The sequence below is a fragment of the Stigmatopora argus genome, chromosome 2, assembly GCF_051989625.1.
Source record: "Stigmatopora argus isolate UIUO_Sarg chromosome 2, RoL_Sarg_1.0, whole genome shotgun sequence".
Lineage (NCBI taxonomy): Eukaryota > Metazoa > Chordata > Actinopteri > Syngnathiformes > Syngnathidae > Stigmatopora > Stigmatopora argus.
The window spans coordinates 12,594,259-12,608,661 of record NC_135388.1 but is presented as its reverse complement, the minus strand read 5'-3'; the positions used below and the strand labels follow the sequence as shown (position 1 = coordinate 12,608,661).

At 39.0% G+C, this 14,403-nt stretch overlaps 1 long non-coding RNA gene across 13 annotated transcripts in view; it reads right to left on the bottom strand.

Moving 5' to 3' along the window:
* LOC144090620 (uncharacterized) overlaps nucleotides 1-14,403 on the bottom strand; it is a 129,749-nt gene that overhangs the window by 61,901 nt on the left and 53,445 nt on the right. For 2 of the 13 annotated variants that reach the window (XR_013305463.1, XR_013305464.1), the window contains exon 3: nucleotides 4,870-5,254. The exons of the other annotated variants lie outside the window; for them this stretch is intronic. This is a non-coding gene — a long non-coding RNA (uncharacterized LOC144090620). Of the gene's footprint in view, nucleotides 1-4,869; nucleotides 5,255-14,403 lie in introns of those variants that run through there. 13 annotated transcript variants of the gene reach the window in all.

The following is a 14,403-nucleotide window of genomic DNA, read 5'->3' as shown; positions in this document are numbered from 1 at the left end:
TTTTCTAACTAAAAACAAATCTGCTGTAAAAAGTTTAAGGGCTTAAAATGTTCCTACTTGTTTAGAGGAAAAATATATGATAAAATGGGAGTATATATTACAATATTAAAAAAAGGCATGCATCATACCTAGCAAGTATATGCCATGGAGTAATTCAATTTATCCTGGAAATATTTTAAAATAATACTCTCTGGCATATTTATAGTTTCAGCAATTAATATTGGAATTTCTAAACATTTCGTCAAGGGGCATCAATTACTCGCGGTTTTCCACAAACTGCTCTTCTATAACAGCACTAATGACAACAAAATCTGTATCCTCCAAAAGGGAACCAACATAAGATCACCTCTGCTTAATGGGTTAGGGGATACCAGAAGTAGACATTTGGGTTAATTACTCACGAGGTTTCTGATTTCCTGTCTAAATCAGCATAAAGCATCACAGTTTCAGATGGATTACTATGCCAGTGCATTAAGTACAATTTAGACCACATCTGAAGCCACGAGAGACGCCGGCTTGATGCTTCAATCGTGGCTTCCTCAAAACCACAGAGCTATTACATCTGCCTGTTAAAAGCTTTGAGAGGCGGCCAGTCAAAGTCAGGGCACAGTGGGGAGTTTGTACCAAGGTGACTAAAACTCATCCTCACCTCTTCTAGTCACAATTGTTTCAGACGCACCCTGGGGAGCATCCCTTGTCCTTGCACTCTACCGACATCACCGAGAGCCGCACGATTCGACATCAACACCTGCTTGAAACTACGTGGAGCGGGCAGGGAATCAAACAGACAGGAGGCACATTTGATCAATGGCCACGATTGAGAGGCCATGGATTTCACATTATAACCACCCTGTTCATTATTGGCTGAGTTGGCGTCTCTTTGACGACGCCCCCTGTGTCCTTTCCTGTTGACTTGCAGGGATCAATTTGAAGAAATAAGTTCCCCTTTATAGGCGCTCGCACACACACACACACACTTCCGCATACACGCACACGTCTGAGTAAGAAAATCACACCACTTACATGAACAATAGCTCAATTAGTGAGGTGCGCTCATGTTATGGAACTGCTTTTCTTATGCTAATCTGTACACTTACTGTAAGTAAATGTTCCTTGGGTACGGGGCCCTTGTGCACTCCAACTTAGCTTACGATTCCATTATGTAGCCATGTTCGGGCCAGTGTTTTCCATCGACTGCCTATATAAATCACGCTCACGCAAGGATGGATACAAGTGCCTGGCTGATTTAAAAGTGGACTTGGTGGCATGTGAAGGGGGTTGCTTTCTTATCCTGGTATTGACAAAAGCTTTATTAATCAATCATACATCTCTTGTTATTGATGGCAAAGATGAAGTGAAGGCATATTTGTGTCCATATATCTGCATACAATTTAACGGTTGCAATCTCAGGCTGTCCTATTCTAATGTTGTTAGTTGAGCCAGACAGGAAATCGCCAGCAGCAATAAAACAAAGATGTTCAGTTAAATGCACTGGGGAAACTTCACCATTTAGGTACTATACAACTATGGTTAATACCATAATGGATTGCTGCTTAAACATAAATAAAAAAAATAAAAAAGATATTTGACAATTATTTTGATGTCAATAGAAGTAGCTCATAAAGTGAGTAAGACTTACTACACAAAGGTGAAAACTGCCATTTAAATACAATTTAAAAAGAGAGAAAAAAAGTGTTCCATATTAGATAAGATGTGGATAAGAAAAAGTGGAATAATCAGGTTAATAATGATCAAGATAGTGGAGAACAAGAACGGAAAATGTGTCTCTGAAAATGCAGTTCATTAAAGAATTGTCCAAAGGCGCAAGTGACAAACACTTGACTGAGCTACACTTGATGACCAGCCAAAAATACAGAGACAGAAGAGGAAACGGAGCCACGACATCCTTCAAAGCATTGTAATTCCCATCACGACTGGTCTTATTTATCTCAACATCTAAATGTGTCTGACACAAACAGATTTCTTAAAATCTACAGCTCTATATGTGATGCCATTAGCTCTGTCTGTCTCATTAAATATTGAGTTAAGATCAGATAAGGGCTTCTGAGGACACGATCATATTTATTCCAAATATAGAAGGTGAGAGTGAAAGAAGGATTCTACAGTAATACCTTGAAATTCGAGATACGAGTAAAATTCCGAGCAAATATTTACCATGAGATCCGAGACAAATTTTGAGATACGAGCATACGAGACGTGAGAGGCTGCTAATGATTTAAGCGCACTGTCTTACTCGCCGCATCTCCCTCGTGTAAATATCTCTTCGAGCACTGGGCGGACTGTTGCATTTTTTTCCATGAGTGGTGCACGCGTGACGGAGCTGGCTCGCCAATATGAGAGGAGTTTTTCAACAATAGACACCATCCTGAAGCACAAGGACACTATTAAGGATATCAAGCCTTCCAAAGACTAACCATAATTTCCAAGATGCGCAGTGACATTCATAACGAGATAGAGCCTTCTTTTAATATGGATAAAAGACAAACAGTTAGCGGGAGATAGCGTCACTGAGTCGATATGTGAAAAAGCCAGCGGAATTTACATGAATTTAAAATCAAAGCAAGCATCTGAAAAAGGGGAACATTGATTTGAGATACGAGTAAATCGACATACAAGCGCAGTCCCGGAATGCATTAAGCTCGTATCTCAAGGTATTTCTGTATTTTAAAGTCAATCTGAAGGCCAGTGTTCCATTTGCCTTACTTGACTGGGATAGACGGAAACCTATCTCGAACATACGGTAGTCATACATTTTCCTTCAGGCGCATCCTCATTGATTAAATAAATTTTATCTGAACATTTTTGAAAGCTTCTTTTGAAAGTTTATTTTAGTCACTAGAACTGAATGTGTATTTGTATGTTACTCCAGTTTGAATTTGGTAATTTGATGAGGTTTAGCAACTTTCAAGTGTACCGAGTAGACATTTAGGATTATGGAAATATGGAGCAGTCTACAGAATAATTGGCATTTAGCATGGTATTGTTTTAAAGCGTAAAAGTCTCTTAAACTGCAACATTGAAGGAACCTTCTATGTCTCTCACTAACCATTGGTTGGGGAATTTATGCATTTAATGCCTTAAAATATAAGATGAATTTTAGTATGAAATGTCATGAAGGACGATATTATTTCTTCTGTCTGCACTTTTCAGGTTCACCATTTGGCAGACTTGTCAGTAAGTGAGGGAATTATTTCAATTATAGTACAGGCATTAAATTATGGTTTCTGGAGAAGGTGGTGACAGGTCTGCAGAGCTCCAACACTTCCCCTGCCTCTGGCTTCACTGTCACTTTTAATGAAGAAACATTGCAAGACCGAAAGACAAGACTCGATAATTTACAAATTTGCTGCAATGACTGTCAGTGGGCTCTTTAGCCAAACGAAAATAAAATAAAAGCTACTGCACACTCAAAATAGACAAATTGTTTTCCGTATATAGTAAGGTCAAATACACTAAAATCTAAGTGTTTTTTGTTTGTTTTGCTACCTAGTTAGACTACTCCTAATTGTCTTATAGTGGAGAGAGCCTCATTCCCTCAACAAACATAACGGAATGCCATTTGTGGAAAATATAGTCACAACACAAAAAATACACCTAGGGGCAAGTATATCCTCCAAATGTGCACTAGCCTCTTTTAACATATCCTATAAAGCAAATTAAGTCATATAAACATGGAGTAAAAGTGAAGGCCCCTTTAAAAAAACATTTCCCTTCCACACAGGAATCAAGCACAGGATCCTAGCTGCCTTTAACAAAATTAAATACCACCACCACTAATAAGTCAAGCCCTGTCATAGAAAATACCACCCGCCCTAAGGAGACTGTGCCAAATGGGCTGGCAAAGCAAAAATGGGCCCTCATACCACAAAGACAAGCCTTCATTTGTATGTTCTTAATGTGCCAGCCTCACTCACTCAACATGGCCTGCTGCTCCAAACACATGGTGAGTAATTGTTAACACTTGACCTTCATCCTCTTCATCAACACCAAACACCGCGGGGATAAATTCCCATATGATACTGCTAGAAACATTCAAAATTGCATGAACGATGTAAGGATGGAAGCAAGGATGGATCTTAGAAATTATACTATTATATACACGACTGGGGAAAAAAGTACACTTCTTGATTTCACATTTGTTTTGTTTGATTTGGCCATTCTAAAAACATTTTATCCTTCCATCAAAATGTTTTACTCTTGGCACCTATATTCTTCATTTCACCCCTATCAATTAAATGATGTTATTTTACTTCTGCCGTAATGGATTCATCAGTCCACAGAATACCAGAATAGAGTCTTAGGGATCGTCAGTATAGCAAATGTGAGAAGAGCCTTTATGTTCCTTATTGCAGCTGTAATTTTCAGCTTGCCTGCAATTATTTAGATTCATTCTGGGTTCTTCAGCAATCTCTTTAATTAATAATTATTGCATGCCTTGAGCAATTTTGAAAGGCCACCCTCTTCTGGGATCTGAGCTTTTCTCCATTTGGAGCTGACTATTCTTCACTGGCATCCTAAAGCCTTAAAAACTACTTTGTTACCACTTCCAGATTGATAAATACCAAGTTGTTGATTTTTTATGGAAATTAGCTCTCTTATGGTATGATCCATGTCTTTTTCAGATCTTGTCTTTTACTTTATTGCATGTTAAAAGATATTTAATTTCTCTCCCCGATCCAACAAAAAGGTAATCAGGCCACTGAATCTCCCCCAAAAATATTTAATCACAGTTGATTCATGGATTACCAAGGTTCGAGGTGCTTTTTAATACACTAGGAATAGATAGGGGTGGATTCCTAAATTAGACCGTCATTAAGAGCCTGCATTTTGTAATCACATATTAAAATTGGCTTATTGACATGTTAATTTAGTGTGCTAAATGTCTCCCTACAAATGAGGAAGGATACAAATAGTTTTCAATGGTTCTTTATGCTATGTACAGCCAAATGTAAGATATGATATTTCAGATATTTCCTTCGACAGACAAGTTTCACGTCAGTTTAAACATTCCACAAGAAGCCCACAAATCTTAGAAAACACTCCTATGTGACTTGTCTGGAGCCACAAGCTAAAATACTTCTCGGATTATTGCAGGCTCCGAAAACCTGGGTCATTGTTGTACAGTTGCCTCATTTGTCTCCATTTTCACCTTTGGCCTGCAGGCAAATGGTGATAAAAGCACCCCTCACTGCACTGGACAATAAACGCAAAAGGCAGCTCGAGTCAAACTGCTCTGTAAACAGACATAAATTAAACAGAGTGGTAATCAATGAAAGTGAACGCATAAAAAAAAGCTAAATCAGTTGATCACTTGCTCGTAGCAGCAATTAAATTAGGCATTGCCCAAAAAAATGAAATGCTCTCCATACATCGAAACAGGGTTTATATTAAGTGCGCAAAATATATATATATGTATTTCAAAATGTCAAAATAGTTCTGCGTTTCGTTGAAGGAACAGTTGTGTTGTTATGTATCGATTGTCACAACAACTCTCTGACATGGAAAATAAAAACAGCAAAGCTCGACCTTCCTCGTCTATCATCTTTCCTTTCCTCTGGTCCAAGCATCCAGCGCATAACGGATTAGCTCAGAGGAAGACCCATTTCCTTCCCGAGGCTGCTAAAATATTAATCAAAACACAGAGGAGTGAGCAGCAGCTCCCAGGATGCATGTCTTCTAATGGCAATACATGGGAAAGGCAAGGAGGGAGGAGCGCTTCTTGTAATAGCCTCACAGAGGAGGAGGAGAGGAGGAGGGCCAGAGGTGACAGGGGGCTTTCACGAGGGACAAAGGGAGTGGGAGCGAGAGCTCGACAGGCGGCAGGCGAAGACATGAGGCGAGCGGAAAAATCGACGAAGATGGCACGCTGATACAGAGCTCTTTAGAGATCAGACAAGGATAGCTGATGATCACCACCCATGTCTTGCACTTAGCAAACTTGAGATCACAGTACAATAATTCACCATGAATAATACATAACAAATCATACTAATAGTCCATTTAACCAAATACATGTTTACTATGTGGATCTGATGGTTGAAATGTTTTAACAGGATTGCAGTTCATGTGGGACATCTTGCCTACTTCTGATTTAGTTGAGCAAATTTAAATTTGTTTTTCACTACGGACATTATGGTACATGCATTGGATTGTCGTGGTCGATTTAGAGAACAATGTGGCGGCGCAGGAAGTGCAGTGCTCATTGGCAGAGGTCCACTTTATATGTATTTAGCCACACGAGACAGTAAGAATGTGTTATGTAATTTTGACCATTATTTATGAATGGACTTTGACTTGAGAAAATTTCACTTCAAGATTTTCATTCAAAGGTAGTGTTTGAGTATGCTTGTTTAAAGCAGATACCTCTGTTTCTGGAAAGAAATCCATGTTTTTGCACTGTCATAATACAAGTCAGATTTGCTGCACTAAAGGGAGACTAAAAGGCTTATTTATGCTCATTTTCCACACTTGTCTGCTATTCCTTTTGCAATAAACACTTTGACAGGCATCATGTATAATTTATTGTACCGTGAGAAGCATGTGAGATTACTGAAAACTGTGAAATCACAGTGTACACATTATATGAGCATGAAGATGGCACTTGTAGATGGCAAGTTAGAGTTTGAATGCAGTATCCTCCAGTCCTCATTCTATGGAGGGGGGGGGGATTACCTGTGTATTCTCCAGGGTCATCTAGAGCCAGCATGCAGACAGCTGTGACAGTGTTCCACTAGCTGGTAATTAGGGAGATGTGGGCCTGCACCCTCCCTCAGCGGGTCGCATGCTCGCAGCCTACTCCTACACTCCTTCAGAATCCAACAGGAGTTCCCCAGAGAGTGTGAGATGACCATTTTGTGAAAGGTGACACACATCAGTGACCTCTGCCTCTCTGACCATGTCGATAATGAGATACAACTGGAGCTTCATTGTATTCAAATGAGCCTGTGCGTGACAATAATGTCGAAGAGATGTAAAAAAAGCATCTCATTTCAATGGCAAACAAAACCAACCATAAACGTCTGAAGTTATGGGGGGTGAAACAATGTGTGTTGATGATATTCCTGAATGTTAGAAACTAATGCTAAAACCAGCATGTCCAAGTCACAAGCCTTCCTCTATTGTGTTGCTTAGCTTAATGTAAACCGATAAAGCTGGCTAACCTTGTGGGCCAAATCAATGCTTATTTAGAATACCATTGATTAACAGTTCTGATTATTGATTATGTCATCCTGCTCAAGATATGCCAATGGCTCTGATAAGAGGTTACCCTGGAGCAGATAGGCCTGTCCACCAGGCGACATCCACAATATTGGGAACTTATACTCAGGTCTTTGTCCATTTACACCCACACATGTGGACATACATGACACACACACACTTTTGCAATTCAATATCACAATATGGAAGACAGAACAGCTTGACAAGTGCTCATTTTTAGAATTTGTTGACAATTAAAGGTTTTGGTCAAGATAATGATTTCAAAGGCACTCACAAGATTCTAAAGTACTTATAAAGAACACAAGAAATGAATATGTTCATTCGATCCATGCTGGACTAAGAATTCACAACCAATTTTCTAACGTGGTTGTTTAATGATGTTATGTTTATTAAGATAACAGTTCTATTTGGCTGATATTCACTTTTCCAAAATATTTTTTTCTTTTTGCATTGCTTGCACATTTTATATCTAGTGAAAAATATCAAGTTATCAATGTTACAGCCAGTACCGCTGTTGAAAGTTTGTTGGAAGAGTTTGACTTAATTCCAAATGATTTCAAATTCCATTATTTCTTATGGGAGAACTTACTAGAAAAACAAAACAAATCAACCAGCATCCTGGAACAGACCCTTAGAACAGCACTCATTTTCTTTCACAACTAAATAGATGCTCGAAAGCCTGGGGCATTGTTGTCCTGAAGATAAAGACACTTACAGTACAACCAGTACTAAAGACAACATGATTTAGTCAAAGCCGTCAATAAAACAGTATCGGTGCCGTGCGTTTACCTCTTGCACATGGAGGCCATCCAATCAATTTTCATATTATGGAAGACAAACATCAAAACATGGAATAATAGCAGGCCCACCGACAGTGAGTACAATTCTTTTCTTAGAATTTGCCAAAAGAATTGGAGAAAAGTTACATATAAGTTTTGAGCCAATGCTGAACTGTGCAGCTGAATTAACCCTGACTAGGTGATCTGTTGAAAAGGACCCTGAGAGGACGTACCCCTGTTGTCTTATTGTCAGGTCAGCAGTGCTTGGCCAGACCATTGCCAGCCAACCGTGTTGAGCTCGGCACTTTGCATAAGGGGGCTCTTCCGTAATGAACCGCAGTGTATGGGTATCGTGTGAGATATCTGAGCTAGCGCTTACTCTTCCACGTTCAAGGTCAAAGCTTGCCCACACCAGCACCTACTCGCCGAGTCTATCCATCACCTGAGAACACAGACCGCAGCCGAGCTCACATTACAGCCCCTCTGGACACTCTCACACCAGTTTGGAAGGACTGTCCTTTTTACAGTGACTTGTAGAGTGTATTTATGTTAAATTGAATGCAAGAGCGCTGCCAGAAATCGAAGGCCACAATGATAAAAACCTTGCTTTGGGCCTTTCCATGTCTTCCATCCATTTTACATACAGCTATTCCTGTTCAGGGTCATCGGGAGTTGGAGCCTATCCCAGCTAAGTCACTTAGGAGTGGTCACAACTCAATCACAAGGTGAGAGAGGCAACCTGAATTTATTCAAACATGTCATCAACCTATAGTTATGCTTGTCCTCAGTTAATACAGTATGAGCATGTGACATACATTCTGTTACATCAGGCTGTTGTGATGCTCATTTTCAACATTTTAGACAGCAGAGGGTGGGACTGAACAGTATGGTGGGCCTATAAGAAGAAAAATAATTTAATTTCTATTATTCTCAAACGTAATATAAATCAGAATCCTTTTGACTACTGGCGCTACTTAAAAAATAACACTTAAAATGTATATTTTGTGTTTAGTTTTTTATATTTCTATTGGTAATATTGCCTTCATTTTTTTCATTTAAGGTAGATCAAGCATAAGAGTTGCTTTAATGTTTGTCACTGATTCATTAATAAAACAAGTCTGCCTTTTAAACACAATTTAGGTTGATTGTGATGTAACAAAATAAAGTCATACATTATATCAACATTGTCACTGTTTTCTTACGTGGATGCGTTTTTTTTTGCCTTCAGTCAAGGCGGCTATCAACGTGTCAAAAATTAGATACAGTATTAGCCTCTGTATGGGTAAGATGAGATCTTAAATGTGCAGGACTCTAGAACGATCTGTCCACACACCACTGTACTCCAGCTTAAGTCCCCACAGTAATCAATAAACGGCCCTCTCCCAGATCACATATCAATTGCATGCTGAACTCTGGGCCAGGATTAAACGCATGTACCCAATGAATGAATGACCTCGCTGCTGCAAATTTTGTGTGCAGGTCTTGTCAGCATCCCCTGAAACTTGCTACCGTGGTTGTGTCAGCTTGTAAAAATTATTATGTTAATGCGGAGTAATAGAGAGACTCTATAGGGTATGACGCAATACATGCCCTACGTTTCATTACACGTTCTGCAATTTCGCCTCATGTTTTGAGGCGTGTTGACTTTGATGAACTGAAAATCTATTTACACTTAAATATTAATGTTTACTGTGAAAGCAACATATGAATTAGGCCTCCACCCCAATAGTCCAAGCTTCCTCCCCCAAAAGACAGGAAATCCATAAGAATTTCCCCTTGGGCTTGCGCAATAAACTTTATCGACAGTTCTTGTCAACCAGTTAGAACAGTCAGTTGGTCAAAAAAACGTGTGGCCTAAATTTAGACTTTTTTTCTTCTTTTTTAAAAAAGATATTATAAAGGGAGCTGTATAAGATTCTGTAGTTGGATTCCAAGCCATTGACTAATTGCTCGTCTGTCGACACCAACAGTTGATGGCTGCTGGCCGAGATTTCACATCATTTCTTTTGTGCATTCTGCTAAATCAATAAATTGACATCCATTTGACAAAATGTTCCTCCGCTGTGTTAAAAAGAGGGTGGATGTGTTTTGTCGTTTTGAACAATGGCTGTTTTTTAAAAGCTGCTTCACAGTAAGTCTTCGTCACTAATTTGATGTCAAATGGATATATCTTCTACTCAAACACTCTACTTTAAATTGTCCCCTTATCTTAAGAGTCTAGACAGCTAGTCAGAAAATCCTTAAAAGTGAACAAAAAGATGCACTTGTTGTAAAATGCAACAAAATATAAATGGGTTTGAAAAAAAACTAACCCAAAAGAAGAAAGATATGTAATTCTGGATTTACATTTAAATTCTGGACCATCTTTTAGTTGTCTGTTTTCAGATTATACTTCCACTCATTGAATGTAAAACACATGTTCAAAGTGCTTTGGAACTTCTTACTTTGCCAATAGAGGCTTGTTACTTTTCTAAACAATGTACCAAGTGTAAAAACAGAAAAAGCAGTTCCCAGGTAGAACTCAGGAGTGTTAACAGCAATGCTTCAGGAGAAGCAAGATATTCATACGCATATCTACCACCAGCATTTTTATTTAAAATATACACTGATCACAATTGCTTTCCATGTCTTTGAATGAGTTAAAGACTATATTTTCATTAACAAGCAGATACCATTTATATCATAACTGTATCTTTTTAAATTATGGTTTAATGATAATTTGAGCATATTGTAAATCCATTAGCCTGAGTAGAGGTCAGGGGGCACAGCAACCATGACTACCTGCTCAAACAATGCGAAATCTCAGGTGCCTGCAGTTACACAACAATGCCCTCTATTGGTAGTCTATCCTACCTGTTTCTCTAACAAAGGCCTCTGTGCTCCCAGCACATCGACGGTTCCTTCCAGCATAGTCAGCAGAAATCCCATTGAAGTGCAATCACCTCGAACCTCAAAGCCTAACCTTATTAACCCACTAACGACCACAGAATGGTGTAGTATTAATTTACAAATGTTATTCAACTCTAACAGTGGTTGCCGCCATAATCAGGGGGGTCTTATTAAGGCTTTAAAGGTTTTAATTAGAACAATAATGAATGAAACCACAGTAGGTGAGTGCAAGTGGAGCCAGCACGCCTCCAGCCTTTGGAGTCTGCAGACTCACAGTCAGCTTATCTGTGTTAAGAGCACTGTGCGTGTGCGCCTGTCTACGAGTGTTTACAGGCCCAGTGAAGGAGTTCTTGACAGAAAGGCACATGGAGTCTCTCGTCTCCCTGTTGCTCTCTCTACTGAACCGGAACAGTGGTGTAGACAAACAGGGGCGCCCCAGAGAGAGTGCCGAGCTAAGTGAGTGAGCACGGAGGTTTAATATGACAGTTTACACCCCTCGGCCGCTGTTTCAGGGCGAGGAAAAAGAGCCACAGTGTACATCCGACACACTATCATGCTAAATCATACACATGCCACTGACAAAGGAAATGGACGGTGAAAAGATGTGAAGGCGTGTCAAATTGTGCCTGATTTACGGAGGTTGGCGTCTACTATCAACTACTGTATATTTGAATGGTATGCAGTGAAGAATGTGTGTTTTTTAAGGGTGGACTTATGGACAAATTAATGCCCAATTTCAAATGGCAATTACAGACATTAAATTAACTTGTGGTATTTGGATTTTAGTGGTCAGCAGCACTGAATGACACTTTGCGTAAGAAAATAGAATTTCAAACTGCTTATAAAAATGAAGAAAAGCTAAATGACTATCACAGATTTGTTTTGACAACATTTAAGCAGCAAATATTGATTGTCCTGACTCCAGGCATTGTCAATTTCAATTCCAAGAAATTGAGTACAAGTGACTGCTACAATTATTTCCTCCCTTTTTCTTTTTTTTTTTTTAAATCCATTTTTCCTTCTTTGGTTACATACTGTAAAAATTACCACGTGTTGTGGAGTTTCCTTTTTAGGTATTAGTATCATATACAATGGGATAATTTATGTATCGCGTTGTCTTTGCCAAAATACAATGTTTTTATTGTGTTACTTTAAAGTTCCCATCCAATTCATCCAGTGGGTAAACTTAACCACATGGTTTGACACCCTTGTGGTTTAAAAACAGTCTAGTCTTAACTTTTCATGTAATTTATTTCAAATCCTCCCAAGACCATACCGATATTTTCCGATTACACAACATTTCCTCCAGCAGTCATTCAGAGCAGAGAGTCTGCAGGGAATAATACCAAATTACGTTTGTCCACTTTATCCCACTTTCAGCATTTAATTTAGTTTCCTTGGAAGTTTTGAAATTGCACTTGGTTATCCGGATCAATACATGTTAGCATGCTTACATCATCTTGGATTGCGAGCTCTCTGTCAATTGTGCAGTAGACCATAAAACTCTTTGCCGACATACGCAAGCAGACAATGCAGGGCAAAGCTCCATGTTAAAAACAAACCAATGGAATGTTTAGGAAATATCTTGGAGAATAATGTGGAAATAAGAGAGAGAAGGATTACTATTTTCTTCATGAATAATTTGGTTACACTTAATATTCAACTGCCACAAGGTAAATTCTAGGTATCTTTCAATGGCAGTTTAAAGTCTTTAAAAGGGAAGCCGTGCAATGCGTCCATTATGATATACAGCATACCTGCACTGAGGAATAACACAAGCCCATCCCCCTTTTGGATTTCAATCAGAGCTCTCTCTTTGATTAAAACACATCCAAAGCTGAAGTGTGTTTGATCTTGCAGAGGAAAATAAGACTCTGTTGTTGAAGGGAGTAGAAATCCCAGAGCAGGGGACAGCTTCTCTCCCTGCTGTGTTTAAGTATTTGGAAGAACTCACGGCTGGCTGGTCATTTGTGAATAAAACCATCCACAATGAAAAGGGAAAAAAAACACAGACTGTAAGGAGATGACAGGCTTTCTGTCATTCGGAATCTCTGCCCCCCTAAAGCGATTAATCAAGCGTCTGAATGTGCACATACAGCGAGAGGGAAAACACAGCCTGGAAGGACAGATGGTAATAAGTGGTAAGAGCACTCACACATCATATACATATACATATACATTAACTGACTGACTAATTTTTTTACTGCTAGAGAGGGAACCAATTTGACGTAACCATCCTATATTGTGGGTTGTGTAAGCAAGACCATGGCTAGCATGTTGGCTACTTGTGATAAAATAAAGCCTGGTAATTAATTTCCTTTCTAATTAAAAAAAAAGAAAGTAGTTGCAAAGTGCAGACGGGTGTTTATAAAAGAGTAAAAGCATTTTTGCGTGAGGAAGCAGCAGTCCATCACCGTAATGCTGAATTAATCAGTTAATGTAACTTCTTTGACCACCGTTGATGGGTAAATTAATCTATTAGAAAACCAACAATTAATCTCTTCAATTACATTTTCCAACAGTGAAGGTGTAAATAGGTGTAAAACTTTTGCACTGGAAACATATTTTGGGAAACTGTTTTACAGCTCCACTTAAGGAAAAGACAAGAGGTATTTCAAATCAGGAATCAGAATTAAACTTAAGCACACGGTTGTGAAAATGGCTGTAGTAAATGAGTAGACACTATTTGTAGGGATTGTGTTAATTTTTTTTCTCTTCGGGAAACTAAGAAACAAATAAAACAACAATTCATGTCTTCCGCACATCTCGACAAGATAACAAAACACTTGTACCAGCCTCTTTCCACTTAAAATCAATTTTAAGAGTATGTCGATTTTTTTTTTTACATTCTCCAACTATCATGTCAACATAACTCTCCAAGATGCTCTACCCTTCCATACATTCATCAATATACATGCACCCTGACTGCTATTTAGTTTTTAACACTGTTCATGTTCATCTCTGGATTTTAGCTGTCAGTAAACAGGCAGCACACATAAAAATGACAGTTTACTAGCAACAAGTCAATTTTCATGCCCCTTTCCATAAACAAGTGTACTTAAGTGTTTTACCCAGGCAGAGATTATTTTTATTTTCATTTCTTAGGTCGACCTCAGAGATCCCACTGCTTTTTACCCTGATGATGATATGACTGATGATTATTAAATCTCCATCTACATGACCTGTCACCAGATGCCCTCTGATTCTCTCTATTGGTCATAGGAACAGAGCCACAAAGCAGTGTCAGCATGAGGAATTGTGGGTATTTTATCCCTCTCGTAGTGAAGGATTACGAGCTGCTAAGTGCTTTGTATGAAAGAAAAACATCAGTGTGCAAACAACAGTGGCTTCCCGGATGGCCGGGTGTGCTTTGAAGCCGGTGAGACTCGAGGCCACACAGGGAAGCGCGACAAACAATCAAGCAACTGTTGGAAAAAGACAAGAACACTGGCCACAGACAGAAGGAAGGAATTTAACTGACGACTTTAAAGCTACC